We start from the raw sequence: 15,756 nt of genomic DNA, 5'->3' as shown, positions 1-15,756 counted from the left end.
AAAGTTTTCTTTGGAACGAAAGAAAACACCGTTGCGGTGAGTTTTCCGGACTGTCTGGTCGTGCTCCAGAAGCATTCTCTCCTGACGTTTCGCCTGCATCCTCAGAGATTGGGAGGTCTGTTGAAAACTAGGAAAATTGGGTTTATATATCTGTGTCATGTCCAAGGTGGGAGAAAGAACTCTTGTCTGGGTTGTTGTAAATTTTTCGGGCTGTCTGGCTATGTTCCAGAAGCATTCTCTCCTGACGTTTCGCCTGCATCTATGGCATACATGTTCAGAGGTCTGTTAGAAACTAGGAAAATAGAGTTTATATGTCTGCAATGTCCAAGATGGGAAAAAGAACTCTTGTCTGGGTTGTTGTCAGTTTTTCGGGCTCTATGGCTATGTCCCAGAAGCATTCTCTCCTGACGTTTCGCCTCCATCTATGGCCAGCATCCTCAGAGGTTGGGAGGTCTGTTGGAAACTAGGAAAATTAGGTTTATATATCTGTGCAATGTCCAAGGGAAAGGGGGGAGAACTCTTGTCTGGGTTGTTGTCGGTTTTTCGGGCTGTATGGCCAGGTTCTAGAAGCATTCTCTCCTGACGTTTCGCCTGCACCTATGGCAGGCATCCTCAGAGGTTGGGAACTGTGTTGAAACTGCCACGCCCTCCGACCCCACAACCTCTGAGGATGTCTGTCATAGATGGAGGCGAAATGTCAGGAGAGAATGCTTCTAGAACAGGGCCATACAGCCCAGACAACCAAGGTGGGGAGTTCTCTCTCTCACCTTGGACATTGCACAGGTATGTAAACTCTATTTTCCTAGTTTCTAACAAACCCCAAAACCACTGAGGATGCTTGCCATAGATGGAGGCGAAACGTCAGGAGAGAATGCTTCTAGAACATCGCCATACAACCTGAATAACCAAGGTGGGAGTTCTCTCTCTCACCTTGGACACTCCACAGATTTTTTTTTAGTTTCTAAGAGGAAAATAGTTTATGGATGCCTGCCATAGATGGAGGCGAAACGTCAGGAGAGAATGCTTCTGGAGCATGGCCAGACACTGTGGAAAACTCGCGTCAGCCCAGTTTCTTTGGAATCTTATACTCTTTCTCCCCAATATCCCCCCTCCCAGACGACAAATGCCACTTTTTTCTCCCCCCCCCCCCCCCCGCGCGTAGGATTTCTGTATTGCCTTCCTTTCATCCTCTCCCCCGCCCCCCCCCATCCCTGTCCACTGCATTGGCGACTCGGCGCCCCCTTCCGTCCCTTTCCTCTCCCCCCCCCTTCCCGAATCCGGGCCGCCTAATCGCGCCTCGTTTCCCAGGTTACAGCCGCGGTGTCTGCAGCCAGCCATCCGGGCGTTGGAGGGAGAGAGAGAGAGAGGGAGGGAGAGGAGAAAGGGAGGGAGGGGGGAGGCTGCTGCTGGCTCCTGGCTCTGGCTGACCCTCCGCGCTGCTCTCGGGGAGCCGGAGGCGGCGGCATTGGCGGCATTGGCGGATTAGAGCGGCGCCCGGCCCGCCCGCGCGGAGGAGCCACTCGCTGCAGGGGACGCCAGCTGCCTCCCCGCCTCCTCCTCCTCCTCTTCCTCCTCCTCCTCCTCCTCGCTGTGTTTTTGTTTTTGGGAGGACGGAAGGAAGGAAGGAAAGAGAGAGGGAGGGAGGGAAAGAAAGGGAGGCCGCCTGGCGCTGCTGTCTCCTGCGGCGCCCTCGGGGTCGAAACGGGGAGGGGGGAAGTGCCTCCCCTGGGTGACCTTAGCCACAAATATGCATGGAAAGAGAAGCCGGTGACATCTTCAACACCCCCATCCCCAGCGCCTCTCCTTTCTCCTCTCTTCACCTTCTAAGTAGCGCCAGACTCCTTCAGAAAAGGAGGAGACCAAAGGGAGAAAAATACAAAACTTCTCATCCTGAACACAGACTTTTTCAGGCTTCTTTTGTGCAACGTGTTTCTGTTGTGTTTTGGGTCCAGCTATCCTGCCAGCCTTGTGGGGCAACAGCACTCCCCTAGTGGAACCCCTTGTTGGTGGGACTGGCAGGACTGATGACAGATCGGTTGAGCTCCCTCTGTCAGCTCCAGCTCCCCATGTGGGGACATTGGAGAAATATCCCACAAGGATGGTAAAACTTCAAAACAACCAGGCGTCCCCAGGGCAACGTCCTTGCAGACAGCCAATTCTCTCACACCAGAGGCACCCCTAACACAGGAAAAAAAAGCCATGTGGGGATACAGCACTCCCCCTGTGGAGTCCACTGTGGTGCAATGTTCCAGCAGGACTGATGACCCAAGAGCGGGTTGAGCTCCCTTTGTTAGCTCCAGGTCCCCAAACAGGGACATGAGAGAAGCCAATTCTCTCACACCAGAAGCACTCCTGACATGGAAAAAAAGCTATCCAGTCAACCATATGGGGGCAACAGCACTCCCCCACTGGAACCCCCTGGTGGTGGAACTGGCAGGACTGGTGACAGATCGGGTTGAGTTCCCTCTGTCAGCTCCATTTGGGACATGAGGGAAGCCTCCCACAGTGATGGTAAAACATCAAAACATCTAAGCATCCCCAGGGCAACCTCCTTGCAGACAGCCAATTCTCTCACACCAGAAGCGCTCCTAACATGGGAAAAAGCTATCTAGCCAGCCATGTTGGGGCAACAGGATTCTCCCACTGGAACCCCCTGGTGGTGGAACTGGCAGGACTTTTATGAGAGATCAGGTTGAGCTCCCTCTGTTAGCTCCAGCTCCATGTGTAATAATAAACTTTATACCCCGCCGTCATCTCCCTGATGTAGAAAAAACAAAACTTATGTAGGGACATGAGAAAAGCCTCCCACAAGGATGGGACTGGCAGGACTGATGACAGATTGGGTTGACCTCCCTCTGTTAGCTCCAGCTCCCTGTGTGGGGATATGAGAGAAGCCTTCCACATGGATGGTAAAACATCAAAACAATCAGGCGTCCCCAGGGCAACAACGTCCTTGCAGACAGCCAATTCTCTCACACCAGAAGCGCTCCTGACATGGAAAAAAAAGCTATCCAGCTAGGGCCACCACAGCACTCCCCCAGTGGAGTCCACCGTGGTGCAATGTGCTGGCAGGATTGATAACCCAAGAGCAGGTTGAGCTCCCTCTGTTAGCTCCTGCTCTCTATGTAGGGACATGAGAGAAGCCTCCCACAAGGATGGTAAAACATCAAAACAACTGGGAGTCCCCAGGGCAACATCCTTGCAGACAGCCAATTCTCTCACACCAGAAGCGCTCCTGATGTGGGAAAAAAGCTATCCAGCCAGCCATGTGGGGGCAACAGCACTCCCCCACTGGAACCCTCTGGTGGTGGAACTGGCAGGACTGATGACAGAGATCGGGTTGAGCTTCCTCTGTTAGCTCCAGCTCCCTATGTAATAATAAACTTTATTATTTATGGGGATTCAGGGCGGCTAACATGAGGCCAAGCCCAAAAAGTACAGTATAACACAATAAAATACAGAGTGCAAAAAACAAAACTTTTGTAGGGACATGAGTAAAGCCTCCCACAAGGATGGTAAAACATCAAAACAACTGGGCGTCCCCAGGGCAACGGGCGTCCCCAGGGCAACGGGCGTCCCCAGGGCAACGTCCTTGCAGACGGCCAATTCTCTCAAATCAGAAGCACTCCTGACATGGGAAAAAAGCTATCCAGCCAGTCATGTGGGGGCAACAGCACTCCCCCACTGGAACCCCCTGGTGGAGAAAATGGCAGGACTGGTGACAGATCGGGTTGAGCTCCCTCTGTCAGCTCCATCTGGGACACGAGAGAACCCTTCCACAAGGATGGTAAAACATCAAAACAACCGGGCATCCCCAGGGCAACGTCCTTGCAGACGGCCAATTCTTTCACATCAGAAGCACTCCTGATGTGGGAAAAAAGCTATCCAGCCAGCCATGTGGGGCCACCACAGCACTTCCCCAGTGGAGTCCACCGTGGTGCAATGTGCTGGCAGGACTGATGACCCAAGAGCGGGTTGAGCTCCCTCCGTTAGCTCCATCTCCCTATGTAGGGATATGAGAGAAGCCTCCCACAAGGATGGTAAAACATCAAAACAATCAGGCGTCCCCAGGGCAACGTCCTTCCATGTCACACCAGAAGCGCTCCTGACATGGAAAAAAAGCTATCCAGTCAGCCATGTGGGGGCAACAGCACTCCCCCCTCCTTAACTTTGGCATTCAGGCCTGATGGGGCTTGTCCGGTGGCTTTCCTCAGTGTCTGCAGAGGAGTCTTTGGGGCGAAGGGAGGAGGGGGAGGAAGGCTTTGAGTCCCAATCTCCTTCCTTGCTTCCTCCCTCCTCCCCCTCCTTCTGCCTTTCCACCATCAAAGGAGAAAACCAAAGGTACTGCCCTTCCCCTGTGTCAATCAAGGGCCACATTAGTCTTATGGTTGCCGTCAAAGGGCTAACTGAATCCAAGGATATAGAATTCATGGATACAGAGGGCCAACTGAGTTTCCTGGAGAGATAGGGCAGCCTATAAATAAAGAATTATATATATACACACATACACACACACTAGCGGTCCCCTGCCATGCATTGCTGTGGCCCAGTCTGGTAATCTGGAAAATCAAATAATGAGAAAGTGTTGGTTTCTCATATATGTTACTTCTTTATGCTTGTGGGTAAACAGTATTTCTTGTTGTTTCTTTGTCATTGTTGATTTAGAGATTGTCTGGTTTGCCTACTCTGGAACAGCCAACATATAATTGCCTTTCTTTAGGGGTCCCTTTCAAATCTATGATATTTTATCTGACATATATATATTACATGTGAGTGAATCATATATATCTATATCTATGGTTGGATGTTGACCAAAAGGTCATAGGTTCAAATCGGGGGAGCGGCATGAGCTTCCATTGATAGCCCCAGCTTCTGCCAACCTAGCAGTTTGGAAACATGCAAATGTGAGTAGATTAATAGGTACCACTCCAGTGGGAAGGTAACGGCGCTCCATGCAGTCATGCCGGCCACATGACCTTGGAGATGTCTACGGACAACGCCGGCTCTTCAGCTTAGAAATGGAGATGAGCACCACACCCCAGAGTCAGACACGACTGGACTTCATGTCAGGGGAAAACCTTTACCTTTACCTATGGTTGGATTTATATATACAATATATGTATGTGTGTGTGTGTGTATTTAAAGCGCTGAGCTGCTGAACTTGCTGACTGAAAGTTCAGCAGTTCCTATCCAGGGAGAGGGGTGAGCTCCCACTGTCAGGCCCAGTTTCTGCCAACCTAGCAGTTCAAAAACATGCAAATGTGAGTAGATCAATAGGTACCACTTCTGCAGGAAGGTAATGGGACTCCATGCAGTCATGCTGGCCACATGACGTTGGAGGCGTCTACAGACAACGCCGGGTCTTCAGCTTAGAAATGGAGATGAGCACCTCCCCCCCCCCCCCCCGCCCAGAGTCGGACACAACTAGATTTAATAAGAGAATACTTATACCTCAACTAACACATTGGTCAGTGCTCTTTAGTTTTTCCCCAATTCAGCTCCCCAAACGTTATTGAATGAAAACTTTCATTGCTTTTTATTATCATCCTCCATATAAACCGGGGATGTTTGGAATTGCAACCCAACAGCACTTGTGGCTCTGGGGTTGGGAAAAAGGAAGTAAAGGGCATTTTGAAGTCAGGCATCATATTCACAAGACTTGTATCTCAATTCAAACCCTACTCTCCTGACTAAACAGACCAAAGTGCAACCTAGATGTTACTGTATCCCAACTCCCATCAGCTCTAATCATGATGTCTAATGATGAGGAATGCAGGGGTGGTAGTCCAGCATCTGGAGGGGCCATATACAATGACATAGGTGGCTGGATTCGGCCCACGTGTCCTGAGTTTGACACCAATTCAATCTCTTTCCCCAACCCTTCTTGTAAGGTTAGGAGTATATCACCTTTGGCAGTGGGGGATGGAAAGGCTTTGTGGTCCAAGGAAGCCTCCATAGCTCTCCATCAGCCACTGAAGGGATCTGGAGCTTGGGGAACTTTGGGACTATAGTGTCCTCTTTGGAGCGACAACTGCTGAAACCCTCTCCCCTGGAACAGAGTGGAGGCAGGGCCTTCCGCCAGGTTTTGCCGTCTTGGAACGCCTTGTCCTTGCCTCCTGCTCCATGGGCTGGTGATTTCATCTCTGCTGGTGTCCTCCAGCCTGTTGTGACTGGAGAGCAATTGCAGAGATGCAGAGAGGGAGAAGGTACCGGATGAGGGAGCCTGGCATTAGCTCGTTGTTGCATCACTCCTTCTTTCCTCCCCGTTGCTTGGTCAGTGCCTTTGAGCCAAAAAGCCCAGGCGCTCATTGGAAAGTGAGAACCATCAGTAGGCTTTGACGGTGGTTGAGGCATTGCCAATATTAATCATACCACAGTGCTTTTTCCCCTTAGGAAGCCTGGGCAGGATGCGGGTGAAGTGGAGAAGGTGCAGTGTGTCTTTCCATGGCTTGTGTGCAAGGGGACCTTTCATTGTCCTTTTATCGCAAGTGGAAGGTTTTGCCCTCTCCACAAGTCTCTTTGGTTGTGTTCTGCAGGAATAAAGAGATATATTCTTTTATCTAGAGGAGAAAAGGGGAGAGTGCTGGAGTGGGTCTGAAAATCTTTCTTCCGCCAGTGATTCCAGCTACCATGAATCAAGCCTGTCTCTAGCTATATATCATTGTCTCTCTATCTGCAAGACCATTCATTTGGTTTTTTTTTTTTGTGGAGGGGGTGGGCAGTTTTGCCCTTCAGATGTTGTTGGACTACAACTATAATCAGGTCTGACTATCATACCCAGTGGGGAGGGATGATGGGGACTTGAGTACAGCAAGTGTGGCGCCCTCGGTTGTGTAGTGGGTTAAACTGCTGAGTTGCTGAACCTGCTGACCAAAAGGTCGGTGCTTCAAAACCAGGGAGCAGAGTGAGCTCCTGCTGTTAGCCCCAGCTTCTGCCAACCAAGCAGTTCAAAAACATGCAAATGTGAGTATATCAACAGGTACCGCTCTGGCAGGAAGATAAACTGCACTCCATGCAGTAATACCGGCCACATGACTTAGCAGGCGTCTATGGACAATGCCAACTCTTCAGCTTAGAAATGGAGATGAGCACCAATCCTTAAAGTCGGACACAACTGGACTTAAAGTCAGGGGAAAACTTTCACCTTAAGCTAGTGTGGTCTAAGATGCTGTGTATTGGGTGGAGGTGGGGGGCTCCCAATGGAATCATAAAAACTTGAATACACAAGCGCACAAAATGTTGCCTAGTTTCAAAAACTAAGCAGGGCCTAGCCTGGTTAGTACTTGTGTGGGAAAACATCAAGAAATACCAAAACTCTCCTGGGATGTCTAGGAAAGATTTCTGTTTGAAACTTTGGAAAGCTGCTGCCAGTCAGAGTTGACAAATGGACTGCGTTGTTGAAACGTTTTACGTTTTCTAGCTTCTTCATTAGCGTTAGTTGACAATCCCATCACATCGTTCAGCCCCAGCTGAAATCTTGAGACTCAAACCTCAGCAATAGACTTCAAAAAATAAAAAAGTACTTGTGTTTTTTTTTAAACAAAATCATAACTTGGGGTGGAGTACTTAGGAGATTATGTCTATGGCTCAAAGCTGAAAGAATCATGGACTGGATGCGTTCTTTAAGCTGGTGATTTCCATCTCATAGGATAGACCAGGCACTGGCATTGGCAAACTTCAGCCTTCCAGGCTGTTAGGAATTGTGGGAATTGAAGTCCAAAATATCTGGAGGGCCCAAGTTTGCCCATGCCCGGAATAGACAAATATCTACAACCTTTATCTAGTTTTTCCAACCAATTATTTTGGTTTTTACTTTGCTTCTCAATGCATTTTTAATTTGTCCAGGTCATTGTTTGTTTATTATATGGCTCTTACTTCGGGTCATAGGTGAAAACCATATTTTAAAGAAGCAGTGTATTCAAAAGTCTGCTTACCGTTCCTGAAATCTTTTGCAAATACCAGAATCTCATCTAGTTCTGGGAAAAAAACAATGGTAAAGTCCTCAGCTATTGGAAACCAACAGATGGAGGGACAATGTGAGAGTAAATACTTTCTTGGTCAGACACCTTCTGTCTACTGCAATGGAGGATCTGTATTCTTCACCCATCACAACTTGCTAAGAAATGGATTCTGTGGGAGAGATTGATTTAAGTTACCCTGTAGTCTTGGGAGAAAGTTTGAAACGACCTACAGCTTGGCCTTTTAACAAATTTGTTGGCATGAGATGAGCGCTCCAGACTCCTCAATCTTTATCAAGGTGATGTTGCCACAACTCAATGACTTCATCTTTAAACAAAGGATAGTAGCATAGTATCGTTTGTCAGCCTGACCTGGGGATGTCTGCTCTTGCAAGCTCAAAAATACCCAACAGAAGGAAGATTTTTGGAAATATTCATTAGCATGTTCTACAGTGATCTCTTGAATTTAGCTGTTCTGAAGCCCCCATTATTGTATAACTACTGGACAGAGGAAGTGGCCTCTTCAAACTCTATGGAAATAATGTACCCTAACCAAATAATTTCAGAGGCACCCATGTTTTTATATTCTGAAGGGTTCAGACAGGGAGAAGTGATAGCCACATGAGGAATGGGGAATGCCAAGCAATTAATAATAGTAGTAGTTGAGTATTTTTTTATTATTATCTGCCTCTCCTAATGGTTTGAGACAGGGATACAACAAAACACATCAACATAAAATGCATACAACAAAATACATATGTCAAAACACACCATTATCAAATACATACACCTAAACACATGGTACAAAGATCAGAATACTGCGGCAATAGAATACAAATCCTAAACTCATGGATTAAAGTTGACTGGGTAGACCTGCTGGAAGAGATGGGACTTCAGTTGTGTCTTAAATTCTGACAGCTCATTTAGCTATTGGAGCTCTTCTGGCAGGTCATTCCACAGTTTTGGGGTGGACCATGAAAAGATTCTTTGGGTGACAAGTTCTGGTTGGTTAGAGTAAGCATCTGCCAGAGGACCTCAGTGTCTTAAGGGGCTCATCATATGGGAGAAGACAAATCTTGTAGGTAACCTGGACTCAAACTATGAAGGCCTTTGGAGATTGTAACCAATATTTTGTACTTTGCCCAGAAACTAATTGACAGCCAGTGGAGTGACTTTAATATGGGTGTGATATGCTCACTCCTAGATGTTTCTATAACAAATTTAACTGCCATGTTTTGAACTAATTGGAGTTTCAGAATTAATTGGGGTTTCTGAACTTGGTATAGAGGTAGCCCATTAAATGCTACTGAGGAAGAGTGATCCAAATTGGATTTAACAACAAGTTTGCCAGGTAGGACTGCTGTATTTTGTTTACTGTTCATTCAACCTGAGTTGAGGGAACCCACATCTATAGCACTTAGATCTTAGAAGCGCCTACATTAGAGCCATGGGGTGGAGAATTCCCCCAAAGAATTGCAAAAGGCAAAGACCAGATGCATTTTAGAAAATAACACTTGTACAAACACACACACACAGAAAATGGGTTTATTTGCAAGGGGCAAGGAAGTAGGATAGCTATGTATATGGACTGTTGCAGCACCTTGAACAGTAAGGCAACAGAACAAGATCAAAAAATAGAGCTCAAGTTCATCATACATAGCATAATGGCCTCACAAAGGCAAGATCTAATACTACAGGAATAAAAGTGTAACTGAACAGGAAACCAACTGTGAAATATATTGTGAGTGTGAGGCAGTGAGTTAGGGGCAAGCAAGACAGAAGGCGGTTACAAGAGGATTGGATTTCCAGCACTTTGTAGATATATGGATTCCCATTTGAACGAACACGAAGAAGCTGTCCCAAGTGGTAGACCTTACTGTGGCCTTGAAGAAACAAAAATAGATGATTCTGCAGGTGCAAACAATGGGACCTAAATATCAGGCTGTTGGAGAATTAGAAGCTGTTGAAAAAGAAAATGCATGACTGAATATTGCATGGCGTATTGCATGGTGTAGATGGCTATGTCTTTTTTTTTATTTTTCATGGTCACATGGATCCTGGGCAGTGTGGAATATTGCATATGTCTGGTCTTTCTACAGAGGGTAGGGGGCCTTTGATTCTTTGGGGGAACTTCAAATTGGCATGCTGTGAGTTTTCCGGGCTGCATGGTTGTGTTCCAGAAGCATTCTCTCCTGATGTTTCACCCACATCTATGGCAGGCATCCTCAGAGGTTGTGCGGTCTATTGGAAACTAGGCAAGTGGGGTTTATATGTCTGTGGAATGCCCAGGGTGGGAGAAATAACTCTTGTCTGTTTGAGGCAGGTGTGAATGTTGCAATAGGCTACCCCAATTAGCATTGAATGGCTCAGCTTCAAAGCCTGGCTGCTTCCTGCCTGGGAGAATCCTTTATTGGGAAGTGTTAGCTGACCCTGATTGTTCCTTGTCTGGATTTCCCCTGTTTTCTGAATGTTGGTTTTTATTTACTGTCCTGATTTTAGAGTTTTTTTTAAATACCGCTGGCCAGATTTTGTTCATTTTCATGGTTTTCTCCTTTCTGTCCAGTTTGGAGACAAGAGTCCTAAAAAAAGTACCACATGAAGTTACTGGAATTAGGCGGTTCAAACAAGATCCATTGTTATATTATTCCAGTTCAGAAGTACAAAATTCATATGCACACCATCAGTTTTTTTTGTCGTGTCAGGAGCAAGTCGCTTCTGGTGTGAGAGAATTGGCCGTCTGCAAGGACGTTGCCCAGGGGACGCCTGGATGATTTGATGTTTTTATCATCCTTGTGGGAGGCTTCTCTCATGTCCCCGCATGAGGAGCTGGAGCTGATAGAGGGAGCTCATCCGCCTCTTCCCGGATTCGAACCTGCGACCTGTCGGTCTTCAGTCCTGCCGGCACAGGGGTTGAACCCACTGTGCCACCGGAGGTTCCATACATCATCAGTTGAAAGATGTTGATATGCAATACTTACGGCTTTTCCCTTCAAATATACCACTGACAAGGTGTCCTGTGTCTCCGTGTGCATACACAGGCAACCTTTCCATTTATAAAATAATTCAGTTCCCATTTAACTGAGAATATGTGAGGACGGTAGTTGTCTGTTTCATCACTGATTTGCTTTGAATCCCTTTTGCATCCCAAGCTTATAAAAGGTTTAGGAGCAGAACATAACCATATGAGGCCTGACTTCAAGCTGCCCAAGTCAAAAAAATTAAGAACCAAAAATGCAATTCTTGCTGTTCTTTTGTCTTCTGCCCAGGGAGATCTCCAAGGGCTAGATGCTTGGATGTTGAATTTTGGGCTTTGAAAAATCTTAAGTCAGAATGGAAGAAAAATGTGAAGAGGTTTTGCCTGCTTGCATTTGAGTGTTGGATAACCTTAATCAGAATCACAGGAAACAGACCCCCCAGCCCACCCCCTACTACCGGTAACCTTGCTTTATGTTTTTCCAAGACTGCAATCGGATGATCAAATCTCAGTTTACTAAATTGAGGAATGAACAAGCCTCCTGCACCTGCATGCAGCCACTTGACTCTTCCCTTTGTGCAGACAGGAAAATAATCCAGGAAGCTGAAAGTTAATTAGCCTTCTTTTATGTCCAAACCAGAAAACTCGGGTTAATGGCTTCCAAGGAAGTCAGGATACTAAGCCAACTGTAAACTGTGACCACTTCTTGTGTTGATTTGATTGGAAACTATTGCTTTCCCCGGCTCTGATGTAATGAGATTTGATTGTTTGAATGTGGTCAAGGAGTGTTGACAATTATCTTGGGTGATATAATTTCAAAATTGAAAAGTAAAAACATGGTTGAGCACCTTTCTGTTCTGCCTCTGGTGATTTTCAGGCAGGGGGATTTATTAAACCAGAATATATATATAGAGAGAGGGGGGGGCGGGGAGGGAGGGAGGGACGGCGGTAAGGGTTAAGGTTTCCCCCTGACATTAAGTCCAGTCGTGTCCGACTCTGGGGGTTGGTGTTCATCTCCATTTCTAAGCTGAAGAGCTGGCATTGACCGTAGACACCTCCAAGGTCATGTGGCTGGCATGACTACATGGAGCACTGTTACCTTCCCACCGGAGTGGTACCTATTGATCTACTCACATTTGCATGTTTTCAAACTACTAGGTTGACAGAAGCTGGGGCTGACAGCGGAAGCTCACGCCGCTCTCCAGATTCGAACCTGCAACCTTTCGGTCAACAAGTTTAGCAGCTCCACGGTTTAACTCACTATGCCATGGGGGGCTCCCCATATATATATGCATGTGTGTGCATAAAAATTAATATATATACTGGCATAAATTAATATATATTAATATATTCTGGTAAAAATTAATATATATTCTGGTTACCATCCCCTTGTTGTGTCAGCTCCACTGGCTGCCAGTCCATCTCCGAGCCCAATTAGAATCATAGAATCATAGAATCATAGAGTTGGAAGAGACCTCATGGGCCATCCAGTCCAACCCCCTGCCAAGAAGCAGGAATATTGCATTCAAATCACCCCTGACAAATGGCCATCCAGCCTCTGCTTAAAAGCTTCCAAAGAAGGAGCCTCCACCACACTCCGGGGCAGAGAGTTCCACTGCTGAACGGCTCTCACAGTCAGGAAGTTCTTCCTAATGTTCAGATGGAATCTCCTCTCTTGTAGTTTGAAGCCATTGTTCCGCGTCCTAGTCTCCAAGGAAGCAGAAAACAAGCTTGCTCCCTCCTCCCTGTGGCTTCCTCTCACATATTTATACATGGCTATCATATCTCCTCTCAGCCTTCTCTTCTTCAGGCTAAACATGCCCAGTTCCCTAAGCCGCTCCTCATAGGGCTTGTTCTCCAGACCCTTGATCATTTTAGTCGCCCTCCTCTGGACACTTTCCAGCTTGTCAACATCTCTCTTGAATTGTGGTGCCCAGAATTGGACACAATATTCCAGATGTGGTCTAACCAAAGCAGAATAGAGGGGCAGCATTACTTCCTTAGATCTAGACACTATGCTTCTATTGATGCAGGCCAAAATCCCATTGGCTTTTTTTGCCGCCACATCACATTGTTGGCTCATGTTTAACTTGTTGTCCACGAGGACTCCAAGATCTTTTTCACACGTACTGCTCTCGAGCCAGGCGTCCCCCATTCTGTATCTTTGCATTTCATTTTTTCTGCCAAAGTGGAGTATCTTGCATTTGTCACTGTTGAACTTCATTTTGTTAGTTTTGGCCCATCTCTCTAATCTGTCAAGATCGTTTTGAATTCTGCTCCTGTCCTCTGGACTATTGGCTATCCCTCCCAATTTGGTGTCGTCTGCAAACTTGATGATCATGCCTTCTAGCCCTTCATCTAAGTCATTAATAAAGATGTTGAACAGGACCGGGCCCAGGACGGAGCCCTGCGGCACTCCGCTCGTCACTTCTTTCCAAGATGAAGAGGAAGCATTAGTGAGCACTCTCTGTGTTCGTCCACTTAACCAATTACAGATCCACCTCACCGTAGTTTTGCCTAGCCCACATTGGACTAGTTTCCTTGCCAGAAGGTCATGGGGGACCTTGTCGAAGGCCTTACTGAAATCCAGGTACGCTACATCCACGGCATTCCCCGCATCTACCCAGCTTGTAGCTCTATCGAAGAAATTCAAAGTGCTGGCTTTGACCTATAAAGCTCTATACGGTTCTGGCCCAACTTACTTGTCTGAACGTATCCACCCCTACATCCCATTGCGTAATCTAAGATCATCCAGGGAGGCTCTGCTCTTGCTCCCGTCAATTGCTCAAATGTGTCTGGCGGGGACGAGAGACAGGGCCTTCTCGGTGGTGGCCCCTTGCCTATGGAACATACTCCCAGATGAGGTAAGATCTTCTCCCTCCCGGCTTTTAGAAAGAAATTAAAATCATGGCTCTGGGACCAGGCCTTCGAACAGTAATGTATGCAGATTTTAAAGGACATGGACTGGAATGACAATATGACTGGCGAGACTGTTTTATTATTTATTGTTTTAATGATTGCTTATGTACTGTCTAATTATGATTTGTGCTTGATTGTGGTTTTATTATTGTGATTGTTATGGATTGGCATCGCGTCAGTTTCCAATATATGGCATTGAATTTTTGCCAGTTATATGCAAATCGCTTTGAGTCTCCCTAGGGATGAGAAAAGCAGTATAGAAATACTGTAAATAAATAAATCCAGGAATATATATATAAACACACATCTATAGAGTGTTCCTGTGACACTGGAGAAACGTAAACAAAACCTGATCTCATGGGACATCAAATTGCTCTAGGAATAAATAAAGACCTCAAGGCAAGCCTAGAGGCAAGGAGCGTCTTTTGATGTGCTCATTGACCTCAAAAGTCTTGAAGTGTGTGCTTTTGTGCAGCTTTGGTCATTGCAGAGAAACGCATGTCCTTTTTGCTTATCATTTCTTCCAGCCAAAGTCCAGGTTTATGAAAAGGTTTTCTTTACACGAGACACATAACTTGAGATAGCTAGGGCCCAGTGTCTTGGTTGTAGGATGGGGCCGTTTTGTTACACATTCCGTAGAAGATAATCCGCTCAGCCATTCAGAAGATGGATAGGTTCAAATCAACAACCTATAATACTGCAAGTAAATTTGCAGGGGGAAAAACTGCCTTAAATCATTTTTGTCAGGAAAGACTAGCACTGAACTCCGCTTTCAGTTTTCTAGACAGTGTGCTACTTCTGTACATTTAATCTGGCACAGCACATTATGAGAAAATGACAGTTCAAAGTACTGGATGAATGAAATCAATGTAGCAAATGGGAAGAATGATTTAAATGTAGCTGGTAGTTTTGTGAATGAAAACAGCTCTTTGAATGAATGAACTTGCCTGGGAGTGTTGTTGATATGCTGTAAATGGAAAGCGCACGTGGCAGAATTCAAATATTTGACTGTGGATTGGTCAAATGGTAAGGTTTGTTTGCATTGAAATAAAAGGCACATTTTATGTTTTATGCAATACTGGAAATGAGTAGGTCTGTTGTTTAGAATGTTTTATGTACAGGTACTCCTATCAATGGCTTTAAAAAAAAGTTGTTGTGATTTGCTTGCATGTCAACTATGGGCCCTTCCACACAGCCATATAACCCAAGATATCAAGGCAGATAATCCACAATATCTGCTTTGAACTGGATTATCTGCGTCCACACTGCCATATAACCAGTTCAGTGTGGATTCTTTACAGATGTGTGGGAGGGGCACATGACTTATGGCAACTGTGATCTAAGTTTAATTTTTTTTAATCTTAGGAGCAACTTGAGAAACAGCAAGTTGCTTTTGGTTTGAGAGAATTGGCTGTCTGCAAGTACATTGCCCAGGGGATGCCTGGATGTTTTACCATCCTTGTGGGAGACTTCTTTCATGTCACCGCATGGAGAGCTGGAGCTGACCGAGGGAGCTCAACCTGCTCTCCCCGCATTCGAACCACTGACCTGTTAGTCAGCAGTTTAACCTATTGCGCCATCAGGGGCTCTAGTTTTTTAAAATAACGATGAGCCATTGTCTTCGTCAGTGTGCATCTATGTTGCAGAATTAATGCAGTTTGACACCACTTTGCCATGCTCTGTTCTATGTAGTCATGGGAGGTTTAGTTTGGTGAGGCGGAGAAGACTAAAGAGGTTGTAAAAATACAACTCCTGCAATTCCATAGCATTGAGCCATGGCACTTAAAGCTGTGTCAAACTGCATTAATTCTACAGTGTAGATCTGTGGTTCCCAACCTGTGGTCTGTGGAACACCAGAGGTCCACAGGAACGAAAATATGATCTGCAACCTCACCATTACTACAC

At 46.2% G+C, this 15,756-nt stretch overlaps 1 protein-coding gene across 4 annotated transcripts in view; it reads left to right on the top strand.

Moving 5' to 3' along the window:
• Positions 1–15,756, top strand: part of CXXC5 (CXXC finger protein 5) — a 91,977-nt gene that overhangs the window by 1,225 nt on the left and 74,996 nt on the right. The gene's annotated exons all lie outside the window — the stretch shown is intronic.

The sequence above is a fragment of the Anolis sagrei genome, chromosome 4 (genome assembly GCF_037176765.1).
Source record: "Anolis sagrei isolate rAnoSag1 chromosome 4, rAnoSag1.mat, whole genome shotgun sequence".
Taxonomy (NCBI): domain Eukaryota; kingdom Metazoa; phylum Chordata; class Lepidosauria; order Squamata; family Dactyloidae; genus Anolis; species Anolis sagrei.
The sequence above is the reverse complement of the archived record's forward strand: the minus strand, read 5'-3'. Positions and strand labels throughout refer to the sequence as shown.